This window comes from Triticum dicoccoides, chromosome 4B, assembly GCF_002162155.2.
Source record: "Triticum dicoccoides isolate Atlit2015 ecotype Zavitan chromosome 4B, WEW_v2.0, whole genome shotgun sequence".
NCBI classification, from domain to species: domain Eukaryota; kingdom Viridiplantae; phylum Streptophyta; class Magnoliopsida; order Poales; family Poaceae; genus Triticum; species Triticum dicoccoides.
In genome coordinates this window covers 433,561,144-433,588,434 of record NC_041387.1, presented here as the reverse complement: position 1 = coordinate 433,588,434, position 27,291 = coordinate 433,561,144, and the positions used below count along the sequence as shown (strand labels likewise).

Here is a 27,291-nt window from a genome sequence, read left to right as displayed (position 1 = left end):
ATCTCGTCCTTCTTCTTGACGGTGCAGCCCCCCCCTGGGGGGGTCGTGGTCGAACCGCACCATTCGGTGGGACTGGTCAGCTCATCAACGAGGCATTCAACAATGGTCTTGACGTTCCTGAAAGTGGCTCGCCTTGGCGACACGCTCAATCTCATCCTTCTTCTTGATGGTGCAACTCTGAAGTGGGGGTCGTGGTCGACCCACACTTTGCTAAGTCCCTGAGCGAGAAGATCAGTTTTCACTCGGGAGGATTTTTAAAACTTAGGAAAGTACTAGACTGCAGCTAAGCCCCCGAGTGGGAGGATTGCTCACCACTCGGTAGGATTTTTCAAACTTAGGCGAGTATTGGACTGCAACTAAGCCTCTGAGTGGGAGGATTGCTCACCGCTCGGTAGGATTTTACAAACGTAGGTGAGTACTGGATTGCAGCTAAGCCCCCGAGTGGGAGGATTGCTCACCACTCGGTAGGATTTTACAAACTTAGGCGAGTACTGGACTGCAGCTAAGCCCTCGAGTGGGAGGATTTCTCACCACTCGGTAGGATTTTTCAAACTTAGGCAAGTACTGGACTGCAGCTAAGCCCCCGAGTGGGAGGATTGCTCACCACTCGGTAGGATTTTTCAAACTTAGGCAAGTACTGGACTGCAGCTAAGCCCCCGAGTGGGAGGATTGCTCACCACTCGGTAGGATTTTTCAAACTTAGGTAAGTACTGGACTGCAGCTAAGCCCCTGAGTGGGAGGATTGCTCACCACTTGGTAGGATTTTACAAACTTAGGCGAGTATTGGACTGCAGCTAAGCCCTCGAGCGGGAAGATTGCTCCCACAATCTCGTCCTTCTTCTTGATGGTGCAGCCCCGGGAGGGCGTCGTGGCCGACTCGTACCGTTTGGTAGGACTTTTTAAACTTAGGCGAGTACTGGACTGCAGCTAAGTGCTACCTCTTGAGCACTGCGTTGGATTTCCCCGAAGAGGAGAGGATGATGCAGCAAAGCAGCATAAGTATTTCCCTCAGTTTTTGAGAACCAAGGTATCAATCCAGTAGGAGACCACGCACAACTCCCTCGTACCTACACAAAACGAGAGCTCCTCGCAACCAACGCGATTAGGGGTTGTCAATCCCTTCACGGTCACTTACGAGAGTGAGATCTGATAGAGATGATAAATAATATTTTTGGTATTTTTGATAGATAGATGCAAAGTGAAAAGTAAAAGGCAAAGTAAAAACAAAGCAAGTAATAAAGCGATAGAGATTGATATGATGAGAATAGACCCGGGGGCCATAGGTTTCACTAGTTGCTTCTCTCAAGAGCATAGATATTCTACGGTGGGTGAACAAATTACTCTTGAGCAATTGACAGAATTGAGCATAGTTATGAGTATGTCTAGGTAATGATCATGTATATAGGCATCACGTCTGAGACAAGTAGATCGAAATGATTCTGCATCTACTACTATTACTCCACTCATCGACCGCTATCCAGCATGCATCTAGAGTATTAAGTTAAAAACAGAGTAACGCCTTAAGCAAGATGACATGATGTAGAGGGATAAATTCATGCAATGTGATAAAAACCCCATCTTGTTATCCTCGATGGCAACAATACAATACGTGCCTTGCTGCCCCTTCTGTCACTGGGAAAGGACACCGCAAGATTGAACCCAAAGCTAAGCACTTCTCCCATTGCAAGAACTACCAATCTAGTTGGCCAAACCAAAAAGGATAATTCGAAGAGACTTGCAAAGATAACTCAATCATACATAAAAGAATTCAGAGAAGATTCAAATATTATTCATAGATAAGTTGGATCATAAACCCACAATTCATGGTCTCAACAAACACACCACAAAAAGAAGATTACATCGAATAGATCTCCACGAGAGAGGGGGAGAACATTGTATTGAGATCCAGAAAGAGAGAAGAAGCCATCTAGCTACTAGCTATGGACCCGAAGGTCTTAAGTAAACTACTCACACTTCATCGGAGGGGCTATGGTGTTGATGTAGAAGCCCTCCGTGGTGGATACCCCCTCCGGCAGAGCTCCGGAACAGGCCCCAAGATGGGATCTCGTGGATACAGAAGGTTGCGGCGGTGGAATTAGGTTTTTGGCTCCTATTCTGATCGTTTGGGGATACGTAGGTATATATAGGAGGAAGGAGTACGTCGGTGGAGCAACAGGGGGCCCACGAGGTAGGGGGGCGCACCCAGGGGGGAGGGCGCGCCCCCACCCTCGTGACCGCCTCTGTTGTTCCTTGGAGCAGGGTCCAAGTCTCCTGGATCACGTTCGGTGAGAAAATCACGTTCCTGAAGGTTTCATTCCGTTTGGACTCCGTTTGATAATCTGTTTCTTCGAAACACTAAAATAGGCAAAAAAAACAGCAATTCTAGGCTGGGCCTCCGGTTAATAGGTTAGTCCCAAAAATAATATAGAAGTGGAAAATAAAGCCCAATATAGTCCAAAACAGTAAATAAAGTAGCATGGAGCAATCAAAAATTATAGATACGTTGGAGACGTATCAGGCATCCCCAAGCTTAATTCCTGCTCGTCCTCGAGTAGGTAAATGATAAAAAGAGAATTTTTTGATGCGGAGTGATACTTTGGCATAATTTCAATGTAAATCTTCTTAATTGTGGCATGAACATTCATATCCGAAAGATTCAAGACAAAAGTTCATATTGACATAAAAATAATAATACTTCAAGCATACTAATCAAAGCAATCATGTCTTCTCGAAATAACATGGCAAAAGAAAGTTCATTCCTACAAAATCATATAGTTAGGCTATGCTTCATTTTCATCACACAAAGATGTTCCCAACTTCTATACCCCCGATGACAAGCCAAGCAATTGTTTCATACTTAAATAATCTCAAATTCTTTCAACTTTCACGCAATACATGAGCGTTAGCCATGGATATAGCACTATGGGTGGAATAGAATATGATGATGGGGATTGTGTGGAGAAGACAAAAAAGGAGAAAGTCTCACATTGACGAGGCTAATCAACGGGCTATGGAGATGCCCATTAATTGATGTCAACATGAGGAGTAGGGATTGCCATGCAGCGGATGCACTAGAGCTATAAATGCTCAACAAAAGAAAACTAGTGGGTGTGCATCCAACTTGCTTGCTCACGAAGACCTAGGGCATTTGAGGAAGCCCATCGTAGGAATATACAAGCCAAGTTCTATAATGAAAAATTCCCACTAGTATAAAAAGACAACTTATGAGACTCACTACATGAAGAACAAGGTGCTACTTTGAAGCACAATATATGAGACTCGCTACATGAAGAACAAGGTGCTACTTTGAAGCACAAGTGTGGAAAAATAGATAGTAGCATTGCCCTTTTCTTTTTCTTTTTTTTGGGCCTTTCTTTTTTTTTCTTTTGGCCTTTCTTTTCTTTTCTTTTCTTTTCTTTTTTTTCTTTTTTTTGGGCAATGCTCTAACAATGATGATCATCACACTTCTATTGATTACAACATAAGGATTATAACTTGAAACTTAGAACAAGATATGACTCTATATGAATGCCTCCGGCGGTGTACCGGGATGGTGCAATGAATCAAGAGTGACATGTATGAAAAATAATGCATGGTGGCTTTGCCACAAATACGATGTCAACTACATGATCATGCAATGGCAATATGGCAAAAGTAATGTATGTCATGATGATGATGATGGAAGTTGCATGGCAATATATCTCGGAATGGCTATGGAAATGCCATGATAGGTACGTATGGTGGCTGTTTTGAGGAAGATATAAGGAGGTTTATGTGTGATAGAGGGTATTGTATCACGGGGTTTGGATGCACCGGCAAAGTTTGCACCAACTCTCAAGGTGAGAAAGGGCAATGCACGGTACTGAAGAGGCTAGCAAAGGCGGAAAGGTGAGAGTGTGTATAATCCATGGACTCAACATTAGTCAAAAGAACTCATATACTTATTGCAAAAATTTAGAACTCATCAAAAATCAAGTACTACGGGCATGCTCCTAGGGGGATAGATTGGTAGGAAAAGACCATCGCTCGTCCCCGACCGCCACTCATAAGGATGCACAAGCCAGGTACACTTCATGTTTCAAATTTGTTACACGACTTTAACCATACGTGCATGCTACAGGATTTGCAAACTTCAACACAAGCATTCTTTGAATTCATAATCACTCAACTAGCACGAGTTTGATATTATCACCTCCATATCTCAAAAGAATTATCAAGCATCAAACTTATCTTAGTATTCAATTCACTCAAAAGAAAGTTTCACATATCTTGAATACCAAGTATATTAATAGTAAGCAAATTACCATGCTATTAACGACTCTCAAAATAATCTAAGTGAAGCATGAGAGATCAATAGTTTCTTTAAAACAAATGCACCACCGTGCTCTAAAAGATCTAAGTGAAGTACTAGAGCAAAAATTATCACGCTCAAAAGATATAAGTGAAGCACTATGAGCAAAACTATCAAGCTCAAAAGATATAAGTGAAGCACACAGAGTATTCTAACAAATTCCAATTCATGTATGGCTCTCTCAAAAGGTGTGTACAGCAAGGATGATTGTGGTAAACTAACAAGCAAAGACGCAAATAATACAAGACGCTCCAAGCAAAACACATATCATGTGGTGAATAAAAATATAGCTCCAAGTAAATTATCGATGGAAGTGGACGAAAGAGGGGATGCCTTCCGGGGCATCCCCAAGCTTTGACTTTTTGGTGTCCTTGGATTATCTTGGGGGTTCCATGGGCATCCCCAAGCTTAGGCTCTTGCCACTCCTTGTTCCATAATCCATCAAAAGAATTCACCCAAAACTTGAAAACTTCACAACACAAAACTCAATAGAAATCTCGTGAGCTCCGTTAGAGAAAGAAAACAAAAGACTACTTCAAGGTACTGTAATGAACTCATTCTTTATTTATATTGGTGTTAAACCTACTGTATTCCAACTTCTCTATGGATTATAAACTATTTTACTAGCCATAGTTCATCAAAATAAGCAAACGACACACGCAAAACAGAATCTGTCAAAAACAGAACAGTCTGTAGCAATCTGTAACTAACGCAAACTTCTGGAACTGTAAAAATCCTACCAAAATAGGAAGTCCTGGACAATTTGTCTATTGAACAGCAGCAAAACGAATCAACGCAAAATCACGTTTCTGTGATTTAACAAAATTATATTTGTGCGCGCAAAGTTTCTGTTTTTCAGCAGAATCAAATCAACTATCATCGTAGGTTATCCTATAGGTTCTACTTGGCACAAACACTAATTAAAACATAAAACCACATCCAAACAGAACCTAGATGGATTATTTATTCATAAACAGAAGCAAAAACAAAAAAACAAAATAAAATTGGGTTGCCTCTCAACAAGCGCTATCGTTTAACGCCCCTAGCTAGGCATAAAAGCAAGGACAGATCTAGGTATTGCCATCTTTGGTAGGAAATCCATAAGTGGCTCTCATGATAGATTCATATGGTAATTTTATTTTCTTTCTAGGGAAGTGTTCCATGCCCTTCTTCAAGGGAAATTGGAATCTAATATTCCCTTCTTTCATATCAATAATTGCACCAATCGTTCTAAGGAAAGGTCTACCAAGAATAATAGGACATGAAGGATTGCAATCTATATCAAGAACGAAAAAATCTACGGGCACATAATTATTATTTGCAACAATAAGAACATCATTAATTCTTCCCATAGGCTTTTTAATAGTGGAATCCGCAAGATGCAAGTTTAGAGAGCAATCATCAAAGTCACGGAAATCTAGCAAATCACACGAAGTTTTGGGAATAGTAGAGACACTGCACCCAAATCACACAAAGCATGAAACTCATAGTCTTTAATTTTAATTTTGATAGTAGGTTCCCACTCATCATAGAGTTTTCTAGGGATAGAAACTTTCAACTCAAGTTTTTCTTCATAAGATTGCATCAAGGCATCAACAATGTGTTCGGTAAAGGCCTTATTTTGACTATAAGCATGAGGAGAATCTAGCACGGATTGCAACAAGGAAATACAACCAATTAAAGAGCAATTTTCATAATTAAATTCCTTGAGATCCAAAATAGTGGGTTTAGAAACATCTAGGTTTCTATTTCTTTCAATCCCACTTTCATCAATTTCATCATCAAGATCTAGAAACTCCGAATTCTTAGAATGCCTTCTAGGTAAACGAAGATCATATTCAGTTTCGTCAAGATTCATATTGCAAAACAAAGATTTAATGGGGGGGCACATCAATAACTTTTAGATCTTCATCTTGATTTTCATAGGAATTGGAAGGACACGCTTTAATAAAGGCATCTTTGGAAGCACGCATCCTAGCGGTTCTTTCTTTGCACTCATCAATGGAAATTCTCATGGCTTTGAGAGACTCATTGATATCATGCTTAGGAGGAATAGATCTAAGCTTTAAAGAATCAATTTCAAGAGAAATTCTATCAACATTCCTAGCCAAATCATCAACTTTAAGCAATTTCTCTTCAAGCAAAGCATTAAAATTCTTTTGTGAATTCATAAACTCTTTAACACTACTCTCAAATTCAGAGGGCATCTTATTAAAATTTACATAAGAGTTGTTGTAGGAATTTCCATAATTATTAGAAGGATTACTAGGATAAGGCCTAGGATTAAAATTCCCTCTATACGCGTTGTCTCCAAAACTATTCCTACCAACAAAATTCACATCCATAGATTCATTATTATTCTCAAGCAAAGTAGACAAAGGCATATCATTGGGATCAAGAGGAGTATTTTTAGTAGAAAACATCTTCATAAGTTCATCCATCTTTTCACTCAACACATTGATTTCTTCTATAGCATGCACTTTTTTACTAGAAGATCTTTCGGTGTGCCATTGAGAATAATTAGCCATAATATTATCAAGCAATTTTGTAGCATCTCCTAACGTAATTTCCATAAACGTGCCTCCCGCGGCCGAATCTAAAAGATTTCTAGAAGCAAAATTCAATCCGGCATAAATTTTTTGTATGATCATCCATAAATTCAAACCATGAGTAGGGCAATTGCGAAGCATCAATTTCATTCTTTCCCAAGATTGGGCAACATGCTCGTGATCAAGTTGTTTAAAATTCATAATATCGTTCCTAAGAGTGATGATCTTAGCGGGAGGAAAATACTTAGAGATAAAAGCATCTTTGCACTTGTTCCAAGAATCAATACTATTTTTAGGCAAAGACGAAAACCAAACTTTAGCACGATCTCTAAGTGAAAACGGAAATAACTTCAATTTGACAATATTGTTATCCGTATCTTTCTTCTTTTGCATATCACACAAATTAACAAAATTGTTTAGATGAGTAGCGGCATCTTCACTAGGAAAGCCGGCGAATTGATCTTTCATAACAAGATTCAACAAATCGGGATTGATTTCACAAGACTCATCATTATAAAGAGGAGCAATCGGAGTACTAAGGAAATCATTATTATTGGTATTCGAGAAATCACACAATTTGGTATTATCTTGCGCCATGGCAACAAGTAATCCAACACACAAGCAAACAGCAAGGCAACGGAAAAAGGCAAACGGGAAAGAGAGGAGGAGATTGGGAAAGAGAGGGCGAATAAAACGGCAACGTTGAAGTGGGGGAGAGGAAAACGAGAGGCAAATGGCAAATAATGTAATGCGAGAGATAGGGATTGTGATTGGTACTTGGTATTGTTGACTTGCTTGCGTGAGCCTCCCCGGCAACGGCGCCAAAAATTCTTCTTGCTACCTCTTGAGCACTGTGTTGGATTTCCGCAAAGAGGAGAGGATGATGCAGCAAAGTAGCGTAAGTATTTCCCTCAGTTTTTGAGAACCAAGGTATCAATCCAGTAGGATACCACGCACAAGTCCCTCATACCTACACAAAACGATAGCTCCTCGCAACCAACGTGATTAGGGGTTGTCAATCCCTTCACGGTCACTTACGAGAGTGAGATCTGATAGAGATGATAAATAATATTTTTGGTATTTTTGATAGATAGATACAAAGTGAAAAGTAAAAGGCAAAGTAAAAACAAAGCAAGTAATAAAGCAATAGAGATTGATATGATGAGAATAGACCCGGGGGCCATAGGTTTCACTAGTGGCTTCTCTCAAGAGCATAGATATTCTACGGTGGGTGAACAAATTACTGTTGAGCAATTGACATAATTGAGCATAGTTATGAGTATATCTAGGTAATGATCATGTATATAGGCATCACGTCCGAGACAAGTAGATCGAAACGATTCTGCATATACTACTATTACTCCACTCATCGACCGCTATCCAGCATGCATCTAGAGTATTAAGTTAAAAACAGAGTAACGCCTTAAGCAAGATGACATGATGTAGAGGGATAAATTCATGCAATATGATAAAAACCCCATCTTGTTATCCTCGATGGCAACAATACAATACGTGCCTTGCTGCCCCTTCTGTCACTGGGAAAGGACACCGCAAGATTGAACCCAAAGCTAAGCACTTCTCCCATTGCAAGAACTACCAATCTAGTTGGCCAAACCAAAAAGGATAATTCGAAGAGACTTGCAAAGATAACTCAATCATACATAAAAGAATTCAGAGAAGATTCAAATATTATTCATAGATAAGTTGGATCATAAACCCACAATTCATTGGTCTCAACAAACACACCACAAAAAGAAGATTACATCGAATAGATCTCCACGAGAGAGGGGGAGAACATTGTATTGAGATCCAAAAAGAGAGAAGAAGCCATCTAGCTACTAGCTATGCACCCGAAGGTCTGAAGTAAACTACTCACACTTCATCAGAGGGGCTATGGTGTTGGTGTAGAAGCCCTCCGTGGTGGATGCCTCCTCCAGCGGAGCTCCGGAATAGGCCCCAAGATGGGATCTCGTGGATATAGAAGGTTGCGGCGGTGGAATTAGGTTTTTGGCTCCTGTTCTAATTGTTTGGGGATACGTAGGTATATATAGGAGGAAGGAGTACGCCAGTGGAGCAACAGGGGGCCCACGAGGTAGGGGGCGCGCCCAGGGGGGAGGGCGCGCCCCCCACCCTCGTGACCGCCTCTGTTGTTCCTTGGAGCAGGGCCCAAGTCTCTTGGATTACGTTCGGTGAGAAAATCACGTTCCCGAAGGTTTCATTCCGTTTGGACTCTATTTGATATTCTGTTTCTTCGAAACACTGAAATAGGCAAAAAAACAGCAATTTTGGGCTAGGCCTCCGGTTAATAGGTTAGTCCCAAAAATAATATAAAAGTGGAAAATAAAGCCCAATATAATCCAAAACAGTAGATAAAGTAGCATGGAGCAATCAACAATTATAGATACGTTGGAGACGTATCACTAAGCCTCCGAGTGAGAGGCTGGATCACCACTCGGTAGGATTTTTATCACTTAGGCGAGTACTGGACTGCAGCTAAGCCCCCGAGTGAGAGGCAGACTCACCACTCGGTAGGATTTTTTATCACTTAGGCGAGTACTAGACTGCAGCTAAGCCCCCGAGTGAGAGGCAGACTCACCACTCGGTAGGATTTTTTATCACTTAGGCGAGTACTGGACTGCAGCTAAGCCCCCGAGTGAGAGGCAGACTCACCACTCAGTAGGATTTTTTATCACTTAGGCGAGTACTGGACTGCAGCTAAGCCCCCGAGTGAGAGGCAGACTCGCCACTCGGTAGGATTTTCTCTTCTACTTAGGCGAAACGGATTTGCAGCTAAGGCACCCACTGGGGGATTTTAGAACATGTAAAAAATGAACAACAATCATTCGGAAGACTGTAAAATGATGTCTTTTGACACCCAAACTAAAAGGTACTTCTTATTACATCTCATCAGTCTAAATACTTTAAGAGTAAAAAGGGCGGAGCAATTCTGCATTCCAAGCGCGTGGCTCATCTTTATTGTGCTTGACGTTGAAGAGACGATACGCTGCATTGTAGAGCACTTTGGTGACGACGAAAGGGCCTTCCCAAGCAGGAGCGAGCTTGTGTGGTTTCTGCTGGTCCACTCGAAGAACCAGGTCTCCTTCTTGAAATGCCCGACCCCTTACGTTTCTGGCATGGAATTGACGCAAGTCTTGTTGATAAATGGTCGACCGGATCAAGGCCATCTCTCTTTCTTCTTCCAGGAGATCGACTGCATCTTGTCGAGCCTGCTCTGCTTCCTCTTCTGAGAAGAGTTCGACTCGGGGCACGTTGTGGAGCAAATCACTCGGGACTATGGCTTCGGCTCCGTAGACTAAGAAGAATGGAGTCCGTCCAGTCGACCGATTAGGAGTTGTCTTCAATCCCCAAAGTATTGATGGGAGCTCATCAACCCAAGCCCCTGCTGCATGCTTGAGGTCACACATCAACCTGGGTTTCAGTCCTTTGAGAATCAATCCATTTGCTCGCTCAGCCTGCCCATTCGACTCAGGATGAGCGACCGAAGCATAATTGTCCCTCGTGCCTTGGGAAGCACAAAAGGCTTTGAATTCATTAGAGTCGAAGTTTGATCTGTTATCCATGATGATGTTGTGCGGAACACCATATCTGAATATCAATTCCCTAATGAAACTCACAGGTGTACTTGCTTCAAGGTTTTTAATGGGCTTGGCTTCGATCCATTTGGTAAAGTTGTCGACTGCCACTAGCACATGGGTAAATCCACTCCTCCCAGTCCTCAGAGGTCCAACCATGTCCAATACCCAGACAGCAAAAGGCCAGACGAGTGGGATAGTCTTCAGAGTTGATGCAGGTTTATGGGACATGTTGGAGTAAAACTGACAACCTTCACACTTGTCCACTATTTCTTTTGCCATCTCATTGGCACGTGGCTAGTAAAATCCGGCTCGGTATGCTTTGGCCACGATGGTCCGAGAGGATGCATAGTGACCATAGGTCCCCGAGTGAATATCATTGAAGATCATTCGGCCTTCTTCTGGCGTGATGCATTTCTGGCAGACCCCAGTTACACTTTCTCTGAACAACTGACCTTTTATCACGGTAAAGGCTTTAGATCATCGGACGATCTATCAAGCCTCTTCTTCATCCTCTGGAAGTTCTTTCCTAAGAATGTATGCAATGTATGACACTGTCCAGTCGGGAGTGATGACCAAAACCTCCATGACTAAGTGGACCACGGCTGGGATTTCGGCTTTAGTCGGATCCGTGGCGCTCTTGGGTTATGGTGACTCTTCAGTGAAAGGATCTTCCTGAACTGAAGGTGAATGAATATGTTCCAAAAACACATTGCGGGGAATGGCCTCTCTCTTTGAACCTATCTTTGCCAACTCATCTGCAGCTTGATTTTTCAATTGGGGTATGTGGTGAAGCTCCAATCCTTCAAACTTCTTTTCCAGCTTTCTTACTGCATTGCAATAACCAGTCATGGCCGGGCTCCTGACATCCCGTTCCTTCATCACTTGATTAACCACCAAATCTGAGTCGCCGTAGACCATAAGGCGATGGACGCCGAGTGAAATGGCCATACGCAACCCATATAAAAGTGCTTCATATTCGGCTTCATTATTGGAGGAATCAAAATGAATCTGGAGAACATAGCTAAGCTTGTCTCCATGGGGGGATACCAATACTACCCCAGCACCTGAACCATTCAGCATCTTGGAGCCATCAAAGAACATATTCCAATGCTCCGAGTGAACTTGAGTCGGCAATTGCTGCTCAATCCACTCAACAAGGAAATCTGCGATTGCTTGGGACTTGATAGTTTTCTTTGCCTCAAACTTGATATCCAATGGAAGGAGTTCAATCGCCCATTTTTTCACTCGACTAGTTACATCTCTATTATTCAGAATTTCAGATAGTGGTGCGTCGCAGATGACTATAATGGAGTGATCAGAGAAATAATGTGCAACCTTCTTCATAGTCATGTATATTCCATAGACAAGCTTCTGATAATGTGGATATCATTGCTTGGATGGAGTCAAAACTTCAGAGAGATAATAAACTGGGCGCTGAACCTTGTAAGCTTTTCCTTCCTCTACTCGCTCGACCGTGAGTACTGTACTGACAACTTGTCCAGTGGCTGCAATGTAAAGCAGTAAAAGCTCTTTGCTAATTAGCGCAGCGAGCACCGGCTGGGTGGAAAGCAGGGTTTTGATCTCTACAAACGCTGCATCAGCTTCCTCAGTCCACTCAAACTTATCAGATTTCTTCATCAATCGGTAAAGAGGCAAGGCCTTTTCACCAAGACGAGAAATGAATCGACTCAAGGCGGCCAAACAACCAGTCAGCTTCTGAACGTCATGCACTCGCACAGAGCGTTTCATTCGGAGGATGGTATCAACTTTTTCTGGATTGGCGTCGATCCCTCGTTCGGAAACGAGAAAACCAAGTAACTTTCCTCCTGGAACTCCGAATGTGCACTTTGACGGATTAAGCTTGATATCATACCTTCTTATGTTGGCAAAGGTTTTTGCTAGGTCAGTCAATAGGTCAGAACCTTCGCGAGACTTAACCACAATGTCATCCATGTATGCTTCCACATTCCGACTGATTTGAGTGAGCAGGCACTTCTGAATCATTCTCATGAATGTGGCTCCGGCATTTTTAAGACGAAATGGCATGGTGACATACCAAAAGCACCCGAATGGGGTGATGAAGGCTGTTTTTATTTTATCGGGACCATATAGTCGAATCTGATGATACCCGGAATATGCATCTAAAAAAGACAAGTGCTCACACCCCGCAGTCGAGTCAACAATCCGATCGATGCGAGGGAGAGCGAAGTGATCTTTCGGGCAGGCCCGATTGATATGCTTGAAATCAATGCACATACGAAGTGAATCGTCCTTCTTAGGGACCATGACTACATTGGCAAGCCACTCGGAGTGGTCGATCTCACGGATGAACTCTGCTGCTAGCAGTCAAGCCACTTCCTCGCCAATCGCTTTCCGCTTCTGCACGGCGGACTGCCGAAGATGCTCTTTGACGGGTTTTACCTTGGGGTCGACACGCAAACGGTGCTCATCCAGTCCTTTGGGTACACCCGCCATGTCAGAGGGTTTCCATGCAAAGATGTCCCAGTTCTCACGGAGGAACTGGATGAGCGCTTCTTCCTATTTGTTGTCGAGTGTTGTTGATATATGAGTCGGTGCGGCATTTGGATCGGTCGGGTGAATATGAACCGGCTTCATTTCACCAGATGACTGAAATGTAGAATCCGTGGCAGGCTTCTTGGCTCGGAGCAAATCACTCGGATCTGTATTCTTCTGATACTCTGGAAGTTCAACTGCTGCCATCTGCGCATCGGCAATTTTGGAACCTTTCTGGAAGCATTCCTCTGCTTTCTGCTGATTGCCAGTAACTGTGATCACACCTTTGGGGCCAGGCATCTTCAACTTGAGGTACACATAACATGGTCGAGCCATAAAGCGTGCGTAGGAAGGCCTACCCAGAATGGCATGATAAGCACTCTAGAAATCCATGACTTCAAATGTCAACTTTTCCTGACGGTAATGCTTGGAATCGCCGAAAACCACGTCGAGAGCGATCTGGACGAGTGATTCGGCTTTCTTCCCAAGGATAAAACCATGGAAACTCATATTGCTCTCGCTAAGTTTGGACATCGAAATTCCCATCCCCTTCAAGGTTTCAGCATAAAGGATATTCAGACCACTACCACCGTCCATCAGCACTTTAGTCAGTCTAGTGCCTCCGACCACGGGGTCGACCACCAATGCTTGCCTCCCGGGGGTGGCTACATGAGCAGGATGGTCAGACTGGTCGAATGTGATGGCTGTCTGAGACCAGTTCAGGTATGTGGTCGTCGTCGCCGGAGCGACCATATTCACTTCTCTATTGATAACTTTCAACCGACTCTTGCTCTCAACATCAGCAAAAATCATGAGGGTGGAATTGACTTTGGGATAACCATCATCTTCCTCTTCATCCTCATCTTTGTCCGACTCTTTCTCCTTCTCACCGGGTTGTTTTTCTCAGAACCGCTGGATCAGGAGTTGACATTGTCGAGTGGTATGCTTAGGATAGATCAGATTACCCTCTTCGTCCTTCTTTGTGTGGATGTGACATGGCAAATCTAACACATCATTCCCTGCTTGATCCTTTACCTTCTTAGGGGGGCAGGGCCCTTTAGGTTTTCCCTTAAACTTTCCTTGAGCCACTACTGCAATCTCTCTGGGTGCTATGGGCTCGGCCTTATGCTTCTGTTTCCGATTGGAATTACCTCCACTGGTCTCTTGGCCGACTAGCTTACTCTTTCCGCTACGGAATTGATCCTCTTCTTCTCTGTCAGCGTACCGGGTGGCTATTTCCATCATCCGAGTCAGAGTCATATCACCAGTCTGACCAAACTTCAGGACCAACTCTCAGTATTTGACGCCTTCCTTGAAGGCACACACTGCTTGATGCTCTGATACATTTTCAACGGTGTGATGCAAAGTGGTCCACCTCTGAATGAAATCTCTCAAAGTCTCACTCGACTTCTGCACACAATGCCGCAAGTCGGTCAATCCTGCTGGTTGTTTGCAAGTGCCCTCAAAAGTTCTGACGAACACTCGAGCCAGCTCTTCCCAACTGTATATACTGCCCGGAGCTAACTGAGTCAACCACGCTCGGGCCGACCCTTTCAACATCAGAGGAAGATATTTCATTGCTACTTCATCGTTTCCACCGCCAATCTGCACAGCCACTCGGTAATCCTCAAGCCAAGTTTCAGGCTTGGATTCTCCAGTGAACTTACTAACTCCGGTCGCCAACCTGAAGTTGGGAGGAATCACTGCCGCCCTGATGGCCCTACTGAAACACTCTGGACCAGAAACATGCACTCGACTACCACTTGGACGATCCCTGCCAGGGTCTTCTCTATGCACTCTGTTCCGGTCGACTAGGCCTTGAAGGAGGATGGATCTCGCATCGAAGCCTGGCTCTCTTGGGTCGACTGGTGCTCTGCGCTTGCCACTGTGACGACGTCTGTCATCGTTCTGCCAAGGCACATATGACGCACTCCTCGGAGGAGGCGTGGGCACTCGATGACGATTGTCGCGGTCGAGCCAATGATCATACTGTCCACAGCCCTCACGCTGCAGGGGCGATCTTGGGCTATGGGCCGACTGAACTGTATCCGCTACTACGAATCTGTTGTGAATCCTATTCCGCGACTGAGACACTGTTGTGTTCTGCTCTCCTGTTGCCCGGAGCAAGGCCCTGCATCAACCCTCTGCCAGCCTCCGACTGGGAAGGTTGGATCGACTCTGCTATTGGGGCCGCAGCTGTGAGGTTCTAAATTGGAGTATGGTATACCTTAGGCGGAGGCGGGAAAAGCTGTCGTCGACTGGACTCAGGGACCCGCTCGCGAGCACGCTCGTCGAGAGCACGCTGAATGTTCTCCAGTCGAGTGCGCTCAGCCAAATTAGCCAGGCGCACCTCTTCCAAGGCCCGAGCCTCGGGGGTTTCTCCAACGATGGGCGTGTGGAGTGCATCCATGTTGCGGCGACGAAGTTCTTCCCTCTACTGTGAAGAAAGGGGTTCAGGATGGTATTCCTCATGGACGCGCAACGGATCGCCGCCACCATCTTCGCCGTCTTCACGACGGAAGCCAGGTGGACCACGCGGTCCATCGACCATCAAGACTTTAGCCGCAGGGTCGCTGCTATCGCACTCGGATGCGATCTCCGCTGAGCCAATCGACAGATCAAACAGGCCATGGAGAGTTTCGTCGGGCTCAATTGCCGCGACTTGATGGGTGGCCGAACGCCGAGCCACCACGTGTTTCACCCACCGCTAAAGTCGCGATCGACCGGATCGCTTGCGGCGGCGAACAACGGGGAGGGAAGACACCATCTGAACCGACTGATACTGAGTCGACGGCTGCCGGAGATGGACACCGCAAACGCACGCGTGAAAGTGCATCGCCCCTCGGACGGGGAGCGTCTCAATGTCAAGGGGAGCTTCTTGAAGCCAGGCGGAGTCGTCGGTGACGAAAACAAGCGTGCCGAGATGGATCTTGCGGCCCTCAGCCAATCCGCCGCCGGAAACCATGATGATGATGATCAAAAAAACTTGCAACTTCACCAACAAGTCGCTAAGACACCTGCCCTATGGTGGGCGCCAACTGTCGTGGTTCTAAGACTGACAGTGGAAAGGGGGGTAGGTATGTAGAGGCAAGATCTCAGCTATGGTGAAGGTGTACACATGAGGTTTACGAGTTCAGGCCCTTCACAGTGGAAGTAATAGCCCTACGTCTCGGTGCCCGGAGGAGGTCGATTGGATTTATGTGTGTGATGTTATAGGGGGTGCGAACCCTTGTGCCAGAGGAGGGGGTGGCTTATATAGAGTACGCCAGGACCCCCATCGCCCTCCATTACAAGGGACTTAATGTACATAAAGTGAGGGCGTTACTGGTAACGCCAGCCTTAAGTGTTGTTAATGACCTTAAAGACTACAGAGTGAATGCCTGCCCGTTGTAATGCTGAGTGACTCCTGGTCTTCAGTAGGTCGAGTGATTCTCTGGATGGTCGAATGACAGTAGGTAGGAGGACTCCCGAGTGACATGAATATCGAGTGGATTGCACTCGACATCTTTGACTAGGTGTCTCTTGCTGCCTCTTGGACTTCTTCTCTTCTAGGGTAGTGACCTTGGGTAGGACGTATAGGTCAGGCCTATGACCCTACCCCAGGTCTGTATTCTCATCACCGCTAGCCCGGGCACGTGTCGAAGTAGGGCGAGGCGGCGATAAAGCGAGGGGACACCTCAGAGGCGCATTTAATGCGTCTTGTCTTGTAATGCCAAGCGATAAACATAGCTATTGTACCCTTTGCACCTCCTGTGTGCCACTGTAGCGCCTCCTTCGACTATAAAAGGAGGCCCGAGGTGTACTGGAGGGGGATTCGGCTCTTTGGGCAAGTAACGCTCGATAGCTAGTTCAAGAATACTGATATACACACCAAAGCAGGACTAGGGTATTACGCGTCTCCGCGGCCCAAACCTGGGTAAACGACCTTTGTGCTAGCTCTTGAACCCGCTCTCCTTATGACCCCGCGCCCGCCGACCACAGTAGGGATTCTTGTGATCTCATAGGTGTCGTTCCCACCGACAACATGTATGTGAATTATGTCATGCCAACCTGTTTACTAAAGACATCATATAAATATCTCATGCCATCATGTTTAGTTAGTCGTCGTATCTTTGAATTATGTCATGTTATGCTATCCAGTTTAGATAGACATCATATATGTGAAATTATGTCATGCTATCATGTTTAATTAAACAATATACATGTGAACTCTTTCGTGCCCTCTTTTTTCCACACTATCTATTGCATCTGTCTCTTATACAATGTATGTACATTCAACTACTTTTCTTGCTTATCAGCGATTTGAATTGGAGGGGGTGATGGCAGTATCTAGTGGAGTAAAAACACGATCTTCAAATAAAACAGTGCTACCTCTTGGTGAGGATAGCACCCCGGTTGTACATGCACGAGAACCAGCCCTACCACACATAACCCAGACTCTCGCAGATTGTACCCCTACTCCGACGGACATAAAACCAACTTCACCCAATCTAACCCCAACCACAACAGATAGTAACCCAGTTCCAGTTGACGTAGCACCATCTCCAGCAAAGAGCTCCCAAACAAGAGCAGTTAGTATGGCAGGTCCAGTGCCCAAAGCGCCCGTACTACCACGGCGAACCCCAACTCCACCAATTAGTACACCTATTCCTGTGGACAAAGCACAACCAGCCATTCGTAGTTTAGTATCAATCGCATTTGATGTTGTTAAATCCTATGTGCGTATCTTCCCATCATGGAAATATTATACTGAAAATGAAGGAAAAAGCTAGTTGCAGGTGTTCGTCCAGGAGTTATGTGTAAGTAATGTTATTCATGGCAAATACTTTGCTTTGTCCCAAACATTCTACCTCCATGCTGGTTATAATACAACAAATGCTCCCATTTTTCTCTATAGAGAAGGACCGATTTGAAACTCAGGATGAGGTAACCTGTGTTAATACCTCAGCTATCTTCAAGAATGCTTGGTGGCAGTATCGGAATTACCTGAAGAAAACATAATTCACTGGCAAAGAAACTCATGAAATTCCCTTACTTTTCTCCTGAGACACATTTATGGCATGATGACTGGGAACACCTTATTCTGTACTGGTCCCAAACCAAGAATGTGGTGAGGTCTATGAGCTCATTTTTTATTTTGAAGTACTTTATGCCTATGTCTTACTGTACACTGTTCGTGTACACGAAGTGCTTAAACTTGAAGAAGAACTGTTCTAATTTAAGATTCCATTGCTATGGTGCATACTGCTTTGCTCTTGTATCAGTGTATTTACTCATACAAACTTATTTTAAATTGAAGGATCCAATCAAAACTCCAATGGCACAATAGGTATGTTTTTAACATTTCTTTAACAAGTTTGCTTTTCTAAATTGCTCTGTTGATTTCAATTTCAATTGTGTATACATTGACTTCTCATATCATACACATCACTAGCATCACAACAAAGCCAATAGTGTTGTTGTACATGTATATCCGTGTTACCAATCTGAAATCTTGTTGTGCCATGTAGTTTCCCACACTTGTATTCTTTCAATGATGCTTTGTCTTGAACTGATATGATTTGAACTGTGTTTCTATTTTGATTTGGCAAGACAATGCAGTGACCTTAGGACATAGATATATGTTTTTTTGATGCTTTTATTATGTACTTACTACTTGGAAATAGAAGACTTGGTACTTTAATGCTGTCCACCTTACTACTGAACTGGTTCACCAAAATGAGTTTCATATTCTACATGCTAAACCTATTATGTACCTGCTTGTTTCTTTTTTTAGAATGCTGGCAAAATATTTGGGAAGAGTACCTTATTAAGCAATGGTGAAGGAAGTAATGCAGATAAGGTTCAACATATTGAGATGTCCTTGTTGGTCTCCAACAAAGCTGATAAAACGGCTTAGGGAAACTATTTTGAAGACAGTGAGACAACCCCAAAGTCCTGTCTTGATGTAGTGTTCGAGTTACTAGCCACTACTGCTAGCACAAGCTCTTCGAACTCACTTTCTGAATCAGTTTGGTTTCTTGAGTCTCAACTACAAGATGAAAGACATCGATCAGCTGTGCTGCAACAAGAAGCCGAAGGACTGAGGAAGTCCCAGGAGAATTCAGATGCATACTTTCTGGTGCAACAACAAGCGTTGGAGGATTTTAGGGCCAAACAGGAGAAAGCTGATAACCCACAAGTATAGGGGATCGCAACAGCTTTCGAGGGTAGAGTATTCAACCCAAATTTATTGATTCGACACAAGGGAGCCAAAGACTATTCTTGAGTATTAGCAGTTGAGTTGTCAATTCAACCACACCTGGATAACTTAGTATCTGCAGCAAAGTATTTAGTAGCAAAAGTGGTATGATAATAATAGTAATGGTAGCAAAAGAAAAGATAAATGTTTTTGGGTTTTTGTAGTATTTGTAACAGTAGCAACATAAAAGTAAATAAGCGAAGAACAATATGTGAAAAGCTCGTAGGCAATGGATCAGTGATGGATAATTATGCCGGATGCGATTCCTCATGTAATAGCTATAACATAGGGTGATATAGAACTAGCTCCAATTCATCAATGTAATGTAGGCACGTATTCCGTAAATAGTCATACGTGCTTATGGAAAAGAACTTGCATGACATCTTTTGTCCTACCCTCCCATTGCAGCGGGGTCCTTACGGAAACTAAGGGATATTAAGGCCTCCTTTTAATAGAGACCCGGAACAAAGCATTAGCACATAGTGAATACATGAACTCCTCAAACTACGGTCATCACCGAGAAGTATCCCGATTATTGTCACTTCGGGGTTGTCGGCATAACACATAATAGGTGACTATAGACTTGCAAGATAGGATCAAGAACACACATATATTCATGAAAATATAATAGGTTCAGATCTGAAATCATGGCACTCGGGCCCTAGTGACAAGCATTAAGCATAGCAAAGTCATAGCAACATCAATCTCAGAATATAGTGGATACTAGGGATCAAACCCTAACAAAACTAACTTGATTACATGGTAAATCTCATCCAACCCATCACCGTCCAGCAAGCCTACGATGGAATTACTCACGCACGGTGGTGAGCATCATAAAATTGATGATGGAGGATGGTTGATGATGACGACAGCGACGAATCCCCCTCTCTGGAGCCCCGAACGAACTCCAGATCAGCCCTCCCGAAAGAGATTAGGGCTTGGCGGCGGCTCCGTGTCGTAAAACGCGATGGAACTTTCTCTTTGATTTTTTTCTCTCCGAACGTGAATATATGGAGTTGGAGTTGACGTCGGTGGAGGTCCAGGGGGCCCACGAGATAGGAGGCCGCGCCCTAGGGGGGGCACCCCCTGTCTCATGGACAGGCTGTGGGCCCCCTGGCATTAATTCTTTTGCCAAAAATTCTTATTAATTTCAAAAAGTGCCTCGGTGGATTTCCAGGACATTCCTAGAACTTTTCTTTTCTACACATAAAACAACATCATGGTAGTTCTACTGAAAACAACGTCAGTCCGGGTTAGTTTCATTCAAATCATGCAAGTTAGAGTCCAAAACAAGGGCAAAAGTGTTTGGAAAAGTAGATACGTTGGAGACGTATCAACTCCCCCAAGCTTAAACCTTTGCTTGTCCTCAAGCAATTCAGTTGATAAACTGAAAGTGGTAAAGAAAAACTTTTACAAACTCTGTTTGCTCTTGTTGTTGTAACATGAAAAGTCAGCATTCAAGTTTCAACAAATATTATGAACTAACCATACTCACAATAACACTTAGCTTTCACAATTACTCATATCAATAACATAATCACCTAGCGAGCCATTTAAAACAAAACAGAGGCTAGCCAACTCACCTCCAGGATGCTCCCTCGATCAGCTCCTTTGCCGGTCGTCCGATCTGGCTTCTGGCGCGTCTGAACCGTCGGATCTTCGCTTGCAGTCAAACCTAATTTCACCTAGCGATCATTTTCGTAGTCCAATGACTGGTGGGCTCATGTCGGCGCTCGTTGGCTGGGTTGGCCCTTTCCGCGTGCAGGAGGATTTGCCCCAATCAGCTCGGGCGCTCCGCACCCAATCACCCGCGTCTCGCGGCTCTCACCCTACCCCATCCACCAAACGAGGAACCCTAGCTCCCTTTCTCCTTCCCCTCGACCCCCACGAGCCGCTGCACCCCTCCCTCTCCCTTCTGTGCGTGTGCTCGGCCAAGGACGCCGCCGTCGCCCTCGGCTCCTCCTCCATCACCTCACCTTTTTCTCCTCCTCGCCTTCCCAACGCTCACGCGCATGTCGCCGCCGTCGGAGAACAGGACAGTGCGGGTCGCTTCCTCCTTTTCCTCCCGCCGGATCTAAGGCGTGCGGCCGTGGAGGCGAGCCTCTCCGGTGGCGGCGGCAAAGGGCGACCACATGGATCAGTCCCTGCAGGAGAGAGAAGATGGGAGAGAGGGAGAGAAGGAACGAGAGGAGGGAGGCCCTGCGGCGGACGGGAGAGGGTCACCGACCGCGACGAGGTCAGGTACGACCTGGTGGTTGGTGGCGGCTCGATCCACTCCTGGATCCTTCTTCTTCCACTTCCCCACTGCCTAACACCGAGGAAGAGGGCTGGCCGAGGAAGAGGGCGAGGACGCGGGGATTGAAGAGGGTGTTCCTGCGTTCATCGCCTGGCCAAGGACGAGGACGACAACGTGGGGTGGAGCATGTCATCCCTCTGGTTATCACCTCCTTTCTGCTACTGGGTGAGCTTCTTCTCCCTTCTCATCAATGAGAGGTAGTTACAGTAGTTGATGTTTCACCTTGCTCCCAGGCTGAGATGAGGGTTTTCTCCACCGATTGTGGTGGCCTGAGTCAGAGATCGACAGCCAGATGCTTGTGGCTACCACACAAAACGTGCTCTCTTGCTGACCTCGAGGTCCAGACGCAATGGATCGTCTCCAAGGTATCTAGCCCGCTGTTCCTCTTGTTTCAGATCATATGTGTTGGTCTGATGTGTGTGCAAGAGAACAAAATTCGAATTGGGGAAGGGAGCTTTCAGACCAATCTAATTGTCATTCCGTATGCAGATTCTTGTTTTTGCTCTTCTCATATTTTAGGCTGGGTGTATAAGCACTAAGATGGGTGTATTAGCAATGATACAGAGCTAATAATGCCTTGCATTTTATGTCACAAAAAAATGCCTTGAATTTTGTTTTGAAAGTGTGGATCATTGGAGCTATCATGAAGATAAGCAAGCTGCTGGCTTCAGCAACGTCACATTTTTGTACTGATTAGTGAACTGGCAAGATAGAAAAGTAATTCTTCTACATCCAAATTAATGGGATGGATAGTAGTTCTACTATGCAGAATGGTAGTGTTTCCTACACGATCTTTTGTTTGTCATGTATGCCATCAATGAGTATTGTAGAGGCTGTAGTAATCTTACACTTTATATGGATGGTTTGCAAGTTAAAGGTCTGCAAAATAATGTGCTAAACTCTTATTTGTGGGCCATGTTAGTTTGCTTGGTTTAAGTTCAGAAGCGACAATACAATGTTGTTTTTCGTCCCATGAAAGATGACAATGTTGCGCTGGTTACAAGAGCTTCCTCGTTCACAACATCCTTCTTTCTTTGCTTTTTCTTCCTACAAGATGTGAGTATTGTAATATCTTTAAAGAAGAGAGAATCTCCATTTATGAGTGCTTTCTTCTTTCTTCATTGTTACTTCAAGTTAGTGAATTCAGTTAAGTCGTACTGAGCAGCTTCGTACGAATGGTTTCTCCATCTCCACATCTTATTCAGTTACGAGGCCATTTAAATCTTTTTGTCTTTTGAAAAAAGGGGATGCCATTTAGACAGTACTCTGTCCAACTTGATCTTCGACTTGCTGCTACTGTTTCTAAGCCTTTTCCTTAGAGCATCTCCAACAGACGCCGAACGCGGCGCGCGCAAAAAACAGCTTTAGCACGCGCCCATCGCCTAGTTTGGCGCGGCGCGCTGCGTCGCTCCAGCAGCCGCGCTAAAATGCAGCGCACGCGCGCCGCTCCAGCAGCGCGCAAAAATGCAGCGCGCGCGCTCGTTCTACAAACTAGAAATGTAGGCATTGAAAGCAGAAATTTTAAAAAAACTAGATAGATTACATAGATTTTAAACAATACAAAGGTATTTTACATCCGAAACATAGATTGCATAAATAAAAACGACAAACGATAAAAAACATAGATTGCATTAAAAAAACTACTCTAAGTCGCTATCATCATCACCACTATCATCCTCGGCGGTGTTGTCCGAGGTAGTTAGCCAGATGTCCAGCCACCGCTCATCGTTTGGCATGAAGAACGACTGCCCACCTGCTGCAACGAGGTCGGACTGCGCATTCGCGAACGCCTTCCGCCGACGCTTGTCCAACCGCTTGTCCAACCGCGTCGCGTGGCGCCTTCGCATGTCCTCCTCGCGGCGCCTTGCCCAGTAGGACTGCTCGTAGGCGACATCCTCCGGGTGGCGCTGGCGCCACTCCGCCATGACCCGCTCGTCCTCTTGGGCGACGAGGAGGCGGCATTGCCGCTCGGCATGCTCCGCACGGTCTTCCGCCGTGTTCAAACGAGGCAGAGGGGCGAAGTTGAGTGCTTGCTGGAGCGTGTACACATCTTGGAAGTTCATCTGGCCGCGCGGCCGGCCTAGGCGCCACGCCGCCGCGTCGTACGGCGGGCGGCCCCGCGCGTTGTCCCGTACGAGCCGAGGCCTAGCCGGAGTTCGCCGGAGCGTATCTCCGCGGAGTAGCTGCCGTTGGGGCGCAGGCAGACGCCGCGGTAGCCGGACGCTCCTCGGCGGCGCGGCGGCATGGCGGCGCGTCGGTGGCGGGGTGCTGGAGCGGCGCGTGGCAGAGAGGGAGAGGAAGAGGAGAAGAGGAAGCGTGGAGAATGCGCGTGGCGCGCGCAGCACTTTTATAGGCGCGCGCGAAGCGGCGCGCCAAATCTTGCGCGCGAGCTGGCGCCTTTTTGCGCGCGCGCGCAAACGGTTCCCGCGCGCGCTTGTTTCCCGCGGCCGCTGGAGCGCGGCAAACCGCCCCGCGCACGCTTGTTTCCCGCGGCCGCTGGAGCGCGGCAAACCGCCCCATGCGCGCGCGTCGTTTGGGGCGGCCGTTGGAGATGCTCTTAGCACTGATTTATGTGCTTCAGAGAATGAGCTCACCTTATTCAGTGGATGTGCCAAGTAAAAAATTAGTATCTGAGCAATTAGTACTGGAAGGCCTTCCTTTTGCCTGCTATAACCACATGGTGCCATTATGTGCTTCTGTGTATGGTTAGCTACCAAATTTCAGTTAACCATGCTTTTGAGTATAATCTGGGGACTATTTTCTGAAAAATGGTAGAATGTGTGATTAACTGATGTGCGTCATTTCTTTTGGTCACCAAGTAGGTGTTTCTCCGACCAGCAACAACAAAACTCCGCACTTTCTCAATTGCGCTGTGATTGGTTCATGTCCACCAAGGCCGTTGCGTTGGTCGCGGTACTCGGCTTCCTTTGGGTTTGCTTGCTGTCGAGGAAGAAGAAAGGTGTGAACTATGTGAAAATGGACAAACCCACTGTCCCAGATGGTAATGAAAAAACTGACACCAACTAGCTCACTCTATAAATTTTGTCTAGGCTCAAGCTAACTACATATCTGCACCACGATTGCTCACTGGGGATATAGATGTATGCCTAACATCAGGTAATTACCACACCATAGTAGCTGCTCGCTGGGATTATAGATATATATTTCATTTTGCAGGTTTGAAACAAGCTGGTTCCTTTATGTGAAATTGTTTATTCATGATTTGTTAATGTAGAAATCATTTCATTAATTAGTTTTGTATGGTCCGTGTGATTCATGCTGCAATGATTTTCTTCAGTCGGTTAATCGTGTAGTAATTAGACGGTGTAGTACTATGGCGGTGGTATACTGATATGATGTTAGAATCACTGACATGGCTTCGTGGGTACAAATCTTACAAGGTTTATGATATTAAGAATTAGCAGCGTGTTTTTTTGTTTACTGCGGGATGAGCTGTTTTTCGTTGTTGATGGATATGCATGCTTACTGTTCTCCCTTCAATTGAAGGGCTCTCGAGGCTTAAAAAATTTCTAGGATAATTGCGCCGTTGAATCTAAAGGTCTATGATTGGTTCCTCAACACATGTATTGATAAGATTTTTTTTTAATCCTCAATATGTTGGTGCTTGCCTGACTTGTCCTACATTTGTGAGGTTGTTGAGGAAGTTCAGTTCTTGCAGGAGGCGTAAAACTTGAGTTGCCAGTTCAACGAAAACTTAGAATAAAGAAGGAAACTTTCTCAGTTTTTTTTGCTCTTCTCAGATTTTAGGGTGGGTGTATTAACATATATGCCATACACTAAATTTGGATCTCAATGTAAGATTAAATAGGGATGAATCATAGCGCCATGTTGAAAAATTGGAACTACAGAAAAGAAAGGAAATTATTAAAGAAGGGACAAAGTTCATTAGGTTGTTGTGGTGTTTCTTTATAAATAATGACATTCTAACTTGCTTGTTTAATTTAGGTGTGTAGGTTATAGGAGATACAAGGAGAGATATTTCAGTTGCAATCGAGCTTTCTTTCAAAGTGAAACATGGTAGAAATGCATAGCATGCAAGATGTTTTACTCCACAGTTCTGGGACGCTATGGTGTCAATTTTGAACTTGCAAAATGAACTGTAAAATATTTTAATGCCTTGGGGAATGAAGTTCTCTTTACCTGCTCTCACTACTTCATATCTGTTTATTTAGCATGTTCTACGATCTCCTTTGCTGCATCTTGATCTTCGGCTTTGCTATAACTCTTTTTTAAGGGATTGCTATAACTCTATTTTGGTGCTTGAGGTTTGCTTCCTTTTTTGTAGCCACATGCGTATTCTTTCTAGCTACATGCATGTTTTCATTTTGCTCACGGAATAGTTTAGTTATATTCATTAGTAGCATCTCTATGTTATTAGATACAAACATAATATGCTTCTTTAGTGAGGCCTTCTCTTCTTTTTTTTGTGAGAAGTGTGCCTTCTCTAATGTGGCAATTATCTTATTTGTTGTTGCATAACTAAACTGTAAAATATTTTAATGCCTCTGAACATAGCCTAATTTATCCACAAAAAGAGTTGCCGTGTTTGTTTCTGCTGCCAAGTTGTGCATCAGCAGGGAACTCATTCTTCCAGTAGGCTGGAACTGTTGCATTTGTTTTTGCTGCCAAGTTGTGCATCAGTGGTTGAGCTCATTTTTCCAGTAGGCTTGAACTGTCGCGTTTGTTTCTGCTGCCAAGTTGTGCATCAATAGTCGAGATCATTTTTCTGCTATTTCTCAGGGACAACCAAGATCATGAATCTGGACTCCGGCTTCCGTGGTATTTCTGTGTGCCTCGACTTTGGCTCCATGCTTATTCATTAATTTAGCGAGATTTAGTACTTCGAAAGTTGTAGCATGAGTTTTTGGCCAAGACGGCACATATGAAAAGTTAGCCAAGGATGTACGAAATCTTATATTTGTATTTTCACATTTTGGATTCACCATGTCCAAATGCAAGCTACATTTTGTCTATTTCTTAAATTTAATATGTTCAATTCTTGCATGAACATTTTGGTGCCCTCTTTTTGGGGTTGAAGATTGGCAATGCAAGCATGTGAACTACATACATTTTTTTAAGCAACACCATAATGTAAAAAGTTTTGCTCCATCTTCTATTTCACTTGATCAGTAGCCTGTTTGTTCTCACCTCGTCGTCGTGGCCTTTCTCAAGGGTGTTCAAGCTTTTTTTTTTCTTCTTTTGTCAATTAGTGGCATCAGAATGTGGCACTAAATATGGCATCTCACCAGTCGCCACGATCCAAAAGTTAATTGGATTTATTTATTGATAATATGATATCAGTTGCCTTTTCTTCAAGATAAGGTGATCACCTAATAAGGATCAGTAGAACAAAAGAGATGCTAAAAGACAACCTTTTGGGGTTAAGAGAATGAACAACATGGTCAAAAGCAATGTTGGTGTACATATTCCTATGACTCCCGCTTAGGATTGCCTACGGCTCTTGTCGGCCCTTACGGTCTTATGTTCCATGGTCTTTTTCCTGAAGCACCTTTTGTCTATCCTATATGACAAGGAGTTTGGAGATTCTTGTGCCAGCAGGGCTTGGACATGGATTGATGGTATATATAGTATAGTATGGTTACTATCAGCCTGACCTACCATGTTTTATGAGTGTACTTTCAATTTGGCTGTAATGGGACTCTATACTACCAAATTAAAATGTATGTGTATCTCATTGTAGACAACAAGCCACTATTTTTATA

General features: G+C 44.5%; 1 long non-coding RNA gene across 1 annotated transcript; it reads left to right on the top strand.

Moving 5' to 3' along the window:
* The first annotated feature begins 21,382 nt into the window (after positions 1 to 21,382).
* LOC119290713 lies at positions 21,383 to 26,541 on the top strand. Its single transcript, XR_005142026.1, has 3 exons — positions 21,383 to 21,712; positions 21,781 to 21,912; positions 24,370 to 26,541. It is a non-coding gene; the product is annotated as an uncharacterized LOC119290713 (long non-coding RNA).
* Positions 26,542 to 27,291: the final 750 nt, after the last annotated feature.